Source organism: Lepisma saccharinum, chromosome 28, assembly GCF_977018435.1.
Source record: "Lepisma saccharinum chromosome 28, izLepSacc3.1, whole genome shotgun sequence".
Taxonomy (NCBI): Eukaryota; Metazoa; Arthropoda; class Insecta; order Zygentoma; family Lepismatidae; genus Lepisma; species Lepisma saccharinum.
The window spans coordinates 12,239,435-12,248,288 of NC_139256.1; positions in this window are offsets into that span (position 1 = coordinate 12,239,435).

Sequence of the window (8,854 nt, forward strand, 5' to 3'; positions counted from 1 at the left end):
TATTTCAAAATTAAACAGGTTCATCATAGAAAGACAGATAAAACATTATAAAAGTGCAAATACATACATTTGGAACCAGAATCAGAATGTATCGAAGTTGCTACATATAACTACTCCTATAAGGAAACAGAGTAATTACGTCCAATATGGCAAATAAACACAGAAAGTTTTGTAGGGAAAATTGTATCATAAAACTGAAGTAAGAGAATTGCTCGGTATTGTTGAAATCCCTTGAAAACTTGCATTTGATAGGTATCATTATCATATCTGTGACTGTGATTATCATGTATTTTTATATTCTCTTTCTGGGCCACTGCTTTTGTATGTGGCTTACTGTTATTAAGATATTTCTCACACTTCTATCGTTCCACATTGTAATACTTCTGTTCCTTGTAGCTTCAAGTCGGTGAATATACATGTTTGGCTCTATCATAGGCGTCGCCAGAAGTATTTGAAGGGGCTGCAGTCCATTGATAAAACGTGAATAGTAGAAATGTTATTATTATTATTAATAATAATGATTATTATTATATCCTTTGGGATACTATTTACTCAATCTACCAGATAAGTGAATATCCAGCTCAACTGTTTCTTTATTATTTTTTGCATTACATACTGTCAGTGTACAAATGCACAGTTATTCTATTTTGTTATTAACTTTTACTCACCTCATTCAAGAACAACTTTAAAAGTTAGGAAGAAATTTCAGTCATAGAGTTCATGTGTGACCTCTAATATAAAACTAATTTTTCAAATTTTGAAAACTGTGAAACCATTTATTCTTTGATGTAACTGGTAGAATATGAAAATATAAACTGGTTTTTGTATTTAATAGCCTACTAATTTTTTTCCATTTAACTCATTTTTAATTCGTTACTCTGTTCGAATAGCAACTAACTGAACTTTATTTCTGTTATTAACAATAAAACTAAGAAGTTTCCTGATTTTTGTAACTTGAACGGTGCAAACTCCAGTGCGGGTCGACGGACTGGTCCCCCCCCTTTTCCCGACGCCCATGGGCTCTCTATGTCATGTATAATAACTGTTATGATTCGCTCTACATAATATCACAACCATATCGTTGGTACCGAAATGAGCATAGCTCTTCATGAACTACAAAACAGAACATTTCCATCCAAGACTGTCTATAAGACAACGTCAGTGCGAGCTGTGTCCTTTCAAAGCTCAAATCCGTCATTTTGTGCGAAGAGAACGCATTGCAAGACATGTTTTGTGGTGCTATTTGGCAAGGAGCTTACACTTACATATGATACACTATCGGTACAGAGTTTAGATGTCATACTTGCCGGCTGTTGAACGTGTAGATATTCTTGTGTACAAATGGAGCATAATTAGAAGTTTCCAGCGATTAATATTGAAGTTTCCTGAATGCAAATTACTCTCTGCCACGAGTCACCCTTAAACGGCTTCCACATAAAGACGTCAACCCATGCTTTTGACTTTGATGACAGGCTCTAAGTTGACCTTTTGATGGTAAGCATGTGACGTGCCTTTGGTTCTAATTCCTGTGTGTGCGACATGAAGATGGATTGTGAGGGAGATGTGAATTCAACGTTTGGCCTTTTGTGTGAAAGGACTGAGGCGATTTCCGGTGAAAATCTCAAAGCGGTATGCGTGTACTGAAGTGCAAGGAAACATCACTTCTGCAATACCTACCATACCCTATGCAATCTCAATTATTACATATTTTGCAAATATGAGAAAATAAATAAGCGATAACATCATGGACGTCCGCAGGATTTTTTTCAGGGAGGGGCAAGGAAGTTATTTTTTTCCAGGGGGGGCAACGAAGACAAATTTTCCCCAAAAATAGTGTTCTTCCCTAAAAAAACATTGCTTAAATTTGAATTTATGGTGTTCATGCAATAATTAACACATATTGTTGTGGCTAAAATGAAATTATATGTGTGAAATGCATATTTTTTGGTTGACTTTCATTTTCCAGGGGGGGGCATGGCCCCCCCTTGCCCCCCCCCCTTCCGGACGCCCATGGATAACATAAGTTCGGACTTAGGTATTGTTAGATAGTATGAGTAAATTTGTGACTGACATGGGAGTCTCCAGAATTGTTTGTGTAAGGCCCTTGATATAATATTGAATAGTAAAAGGCCTCCCCGATGGAGTAGTGGTAGCGTCGTTGTCTTGTAATCAAGGGGGCCCAGCTTCGATACCTGGTGGAGGCACATGGCACAGTGGTTCGGATCCCACTTTAAACTGTAGGTACAGTCCCGATTAGCATAAAGTGGACTTAAACAACAATTCAATTGAATAGTAAAAATAATAATCAAATAATTATTGATTTATTGCTATTATTATTATTATTATTACTATTATTATTTATATATCACTTGACTTCACTTGATATGCCGACCTTCGTTGCGAAGTCGCGCATCGACCCCAGGGGTTCCGAGTTCGAATCCAGGTTATAAGCGTGGATATTTTTTGTGAGTGTACTTTCACTAATTTCATGTATCCTCACTCATCCTGATCTTCTCCATTAGCCAAAAGTGAATGAAACGCGAGGTAAGGTAAACGAAATCAATCAATTCATTCTAGTCGATATACCACATTTGTAAATATATGTCACCAAGGACGCGCGTTTTTTTTTTTTTTAAGAGAGCAGCAGTGATTATTGGAGGGCAGAGTAAGATTACATTCTTTACCCTTCAGTAACAAGAACTCATATTTTGCCTTTTATTATTATTATTTTACAAGTCATAAAATTGACATAGTATTGAAATACCTTGGCGGTGTTTCTTTGTATTTTTGTCCTTTTTACTATGCAAAAATACAGGGTGGCCCAAAAAAAGGCAACCGAAAAATTTTCGTTACCTTTTTTTGGGCCACCCTGTATAAAACGAAGACTATTTAATCGGCTGCCCCATTCATGTTTTCGCGCAACAATTCCACCATTTGAATTATGTGAAGCTTTCGAGATGTCTCCGGGGAGCAAGCTCCTCCTTTGCCCCACCCCCGCGGGCGCCATTGTCCGTCACACTTTTTTATCTTTATTTTTCACGTTTCATATCATTAATATACTGAGATGAATAGTTACTACATTTTATTAACCTTTTCACATCTCCTTCACGAAAGGTCAGTCAAAGTTAGGGAAAATTTTTACTCGTGAAATTTTGAATTTTGAAAACTCGTGGAATCCTTAATTTTTAAAGTTACATGAAGTTATTACCTGATTTCTGCATTTTACACCCAAGTTTTCAACGTAACCATTTTTTTATTTGGTTATTCTTATGGAATATTAATTAACGGAACCTTATTCTGTTATCAACTATCAAAATAATAATATATTTGGTTTTTCCTTATTTGAAATGAACGCTGTAAATTTGCAAGTTGGCTGTTGACAGACTGATTCGACCCCTCCAGCTTCCGCTCGCAAACCTCATGGATTCTGATTGTATTGTTATAATATGTAATGTCTACAATGTTAGAGAACGAAGTTGACCATATATTGAGCTACGAACTACAGATCCTTACGCAAGTATGCCATAAGGTCAAAAGCTATGACGAAAGCACACACAACAGACGATGACGTGGTATGTTTCTATTACTCATTTCAGAGGCGCTGGTGTAGAGAGAAATGTTCACTTTTAGCTATTTTTGTGTATTTTAGTTAAATATTATTATGTTTCGTGAGGTATTTTGAACGGACGAAATAAATAAAGCCAGCACACTCTCCTTCCCTTCCTTGGGGTATCTGTATCATCTCCAGAGATATAAGACCTATTAGAAAATAATGGAAGGACGGATTTCACTTCGTTAAAATATCTAGAAATCAACATTACATGCTGCTTCATTCGAAGAAAAGACCAAAAATATTACTCTTTGCTGGGATCGAGCCTGGATAGCTGTTGAAAGCTTGGTAGGCTAACCAACACTCATTCTCATTTTTAAAAAGGGGGGAAACCCCTACCCAGTAGTTTTTCCTGTCACTATCATTCTCATATCAGTTTTTCTTAATTCTCCACTTTTTCATTCAGGACAAACACAAACATCTATGTCGAGCCCGGACTCCTAGCGTCCTTGCGCGTTGTGATAACCAATCCGCCACCGAGAATGTTCAGTACCTTTCACTCAGACTATTTTCTTGCGTATTAATGCGCCAATCCCGGAAATGCTAAGTTTTCGTTTTTCGCAATAAGTACACAATCTATGGGTAATATAGAAAAAAATGTATTCTATGTCAGAAATAAATGCGTTCCTAGAGTTTCGCATATAATTCTTCCCATTAAAGTTTTTTGAGATGTTTAAAATCATAACAACTACGTTTGTGTGTTTGCGTGCTCGAGTGAGATATTTCGTGTGCATGTGTGTGTTGACCTTGGGATTTCTTTCCTCGAATATGTCAATAACATTGTGAAAATACTGCAAAGAGCGAGAAAATAAATTCATTAGGCTCGTTCGTAGGCAGCTGTAAATAAATGAATTTACCGCGGAATGGGACATTGCTACATTTCAAGAAAGGCGAGGCACTCATTCCCCTTTATCTCTGTTCTATCTTTTATGTATCCTTCAATGTAATGTTATTTGGGTTGTCTATATACCAGGCGTTGTCGAGGGTATTTCTTGAATGTTCTTGTAAAAAAGTCCTTACAACCCGGGATTTTCGAAGACTACATACGTATTCAATTACAGTGTCCATGTGCATTTTCTGTGGGGAGACACTACTTACCTTGTATCTCCTGAACATTCGCCAGCCTCGTAACTAGATAATTTGGCTCCCTTTGCCCCCCTTAACCCCGCACTACCAAGCACCAACATTTTGTGTGCGTCCTACGATATTTTCTTCTAATGCCATGGTTTGTGATATTTACATCCTACAAATTTTAAAATGAAGAATTAAAGAAAAATTCAATAAAATAATCTAAGTTACACTTACATGTTCGTAGTTTGCATTTGTACTTTTAAAAACGTTCAGCATATTTCAGAATATTTAAGTTATGTCTTAAGTGTCTGAAGATGATCTTTAAAAACGTACAATTACTACTACTTTGGGAGAAAATACCAGCAGTGTGTTGCCAGAATATAAGCGTACAATTAAAACTGAATTTAAGAAGAATAAAAACAGAATTCTAATACATTTTTCATATTTTGCATGAATCTTTTTCAAACCACGATGAAACTCTTTTTGATCACCAAATTGTACTTTTTTGTGAGCTAAAAGTGTTCCAAAAATGAATATAATTTCAGAAAAGCTGCAATGCGAAAACTTTTGTGCAGATTTAGAATTTTCTGGTCACTCTCAGCACAATAGGTGTGTTTCACCTACGTCACAACCTATTGCATTGTGGCTTCGAGCAGCCATGAGTGAGGTTAGTTCTTGTAAGCATACGGAATTCAAGCTGGCTGGCGTGGCGGGAGATACTGGCACAGACATTCGTGATTTAAAACAAAAGTGCAGTACGTGCAGATGTAATGAACGCTACGTGGTTGCAAACGACAACTAAAATTGACCACAAACATGGTGGCTGTGCTCTTCCTGACGTCACATGAAGCCCACCTATACTCTAAACATGTAGTGCGTTCAAAAAGTGTTTGAAAAGTTGTGTGTTCGTTTCAGACATGTTTTCACGCAGCGTGACCGGTTGGTGTCAGTTTCAAAACAAACTTTTCACCTGTCCTTCCCTATCAGCGAAACGTCCCCGTGTAGGAAAAGAAACACAGGGAAGATAGAGTTGGGAAGCGCACCAGTGCTAAGACGAAAAGCTCATTCAAGCGCGAACCATCCATCAGCATATAAAACGTAAATTTTGCATGTTTATTTACGAAGTGTATTATTTCACGCTGGAAATAAGGCAGGATCTCTTTTCCTTTCAGAGAATTTTTCGATTTTTATGTTACTTGAAGGATTACTAATCTATAACACATGCGCATTACCCTTTCCTTATTCTTATGGAGAGAATACCCTACACTTACGTAACTTTTTGACTAAGTACATTTCCTTCGGTAATGATATTTATATTAACTATTATACATTATCTTGCCTACATTTCAGTAACATTACCGCCATTTTCATTCTCAGTGTCAACAATAAAATGCAACTAAATTATGACAATGGCTGATCTATTAAAAGTCGGCCTAACCAACGGAGAAGGCGGTGAAATGGACAAAGATAAGTATGGCCTCGTCAAAGGTATCATGACAACATTCACCTGGTTTGCTTTGTTGAAGAAAATCACGGTAAAACTACTATTGTCGTTGCATGATTTAAACAATAATGAAAATTAGATTATTCCCTATATTTTAAATATTCCAACGTGAAATTCTCATATTAAGTTTGCATGGGTCGTTGTTTTACTTAATGTTTAAAAAACATATTTTTGTATTTTCAAATTGCAATATTGGGCAGATGGTAAAAAGTTTTGTACAGTGGGATCCATGAGTATGACCGTGCAAATTGTCCATCACCATGTTCGTGCACTTTATTTGACCCAATAAGAGCTTCAAGAATTAAAAGAAAACTCAAAACAAGCTGTTGACAACTTCTGCACCCGCATACATAAAAATCCATCGCTTAAAAACACATAGGATGTAAGAGAAAATTGAATGAAACTAGTTGTGGACAATTTGCACGGTAATACTCATGGATCCCACTGTACCTAAGCATTTCAATTTCCACGTTTGATGGTTGACAAACATATATTCTATTCTTCCGAATCCATCATCTTACTATTTGATTGATTTAACGAAATCAATCCAGAAAGAAGTATAGGTCTAGGATCCGATTGTGTTCTCACAATTTGTTCGCACAGAATTCGGTAGATGTCTCTACCAGCAATACAAATTAATTCATTTGTTTTCTTGAATATGCTTGAATAACTTATCAAACAACAAGAGGATGATTTTACCATAAATATTGTTTTGTTTTTACACGTCTAAAAGAAACTAGCATTAAATCAGTATCAAATATACAAGTTTCTTCAACACATTGATTTTTTTCGGCTCTTTCTTCTCGCCAGGCTGATTTGTAAAACTTCCGCCTAGATGTCGCGCGAAGCATCTTTTCGCTGTTCTGCATCGAAGTCTACTTTTTCTTCGCTCTTGTAAGTTATAAGACGTTCCTTTTTAGCCTGCGCTTTTCTCTTTAAAATGTTCTCTCTTCCCTCCGCTCGGAACATCTATTTAAATTATAAATAACACAATTACTTTTATGCAAAGTAGTGCTCGCCAAATTGGATGAATGAGATTGAAATGAGCATTTATGGCACGAAGTTGAAATCTGTGAAAGCCGCGAAAATATCTTGAAAGTTGTGTGTTTAAAAACTGATTTGATGCCTCATAAAAGAGACGGGAAAAGAGGAAAAAAAAAGAAGGCGAGGGAAAAAACAATTCTAGGCGGGGGCGATGTAAAACACTTGCCAAATTAAAGCTCTCTGGTTTAGTTTAGTGGAAATTCTTGTCTCCCGTTTCGTTTGAATGAACTGTAATACCTATTACAGAGGTCTACAGCATGGAAAGCTTTTTAAAAGATGATAATTGGGATTACAAAAATGACACCCGAGTGCTTCTTGTCTACAAATCTTATCGATTTTAATTCATATTCTTCATTTGTAATCCGCGTTAGAAATGGACATCAATTCTGCGTCTTAGAAGTAAGACTGGTTCATTAAAATAACGTGAACAACGTCAAAAATATTTTATTACTGTGTAGTTTAGATTTGTCTAGACAAACACATAATCATAATAATAAATTAAAACTAGATTTGTAAATATTAATACAATTTACGAAAAATAAGACTTTGGGTGACACCGACTATTAGTCAACCTATCTATACAATTGACATCCACATCAGAAACTCCTTCAATAACTTCCTTCAAAACGAAGTAATTGGAAGGCGATTGGAATTTTTGAGCACGGTAGTATCCCATAATGCTACTGTTTATAATTTGGCGGCAAATGCTGTCAGTCTTATCTGCTCGATGACGGTGTTCCAAAAAAAAATGGCGCTTTTCAACTGTCTTCTATGTATAATATGATTTTATTTCTCGTTAAGAATGAAAATTAGGATACTTAAGTCAAAATGCTCTTATCACATGTTATTTCCATAAAAAGCAGAACCAACACTTGATTTAACAATAGTACCAAATTTTCACTACGTAAATTAAGGTTATGAACATGTGAAAGAAGCTTAGATTTTTGTCCTCAAGAGCTATCTGGAGAAATTTCTTCTCTGTGTTTTTACTATTTTTTCCTAAATTCTGATAGAATGAGGGAAATTAAATTTTATGACTTGTGAATATCTTGTCATTTTAATGATTCTATTGGGCCGGAACATTTTTTTCTCGCACAATTTAAATTCGGTTCATATTGCTGTGTTTCATTTCAGTACCTAACTTGGACCTTATTTAAATCTATCGGGAAAAAAGGTTCCGCAACCGAATTGAAATATAAGATAAAAAGCTTATTTACGATTCAGAACACATTTATGCTTTCTGATTTTCTCTCCCGGACCGGAATTGAATTTATTTACAATTCCTGGAGCTTTAACAACACTGCATTAAAGTTGGATAATGCATGATATAAATAGAAATGAGAACAGGAATGTTTTTAATATTAAGTGTACGAAATACCGTATTTAATAAATATCTCGTTCAGATTTCCTGCTATTTTGTAAACATTTTTTTTTCTTAATTAAAAATGATATCCACAACTTTTAATTTTGTTATAATTGTTCTCAATATCGATTTTCATATGTAAATCTAGAAACACAAATTCTTCATTGCGTTTCTTATTTGATGTGCAAAAAGAACACGACACATCGTGTTTGAATTGGGTAATTCAGTATTGTGACTGAATTATTTGGTTAGATTATACTAA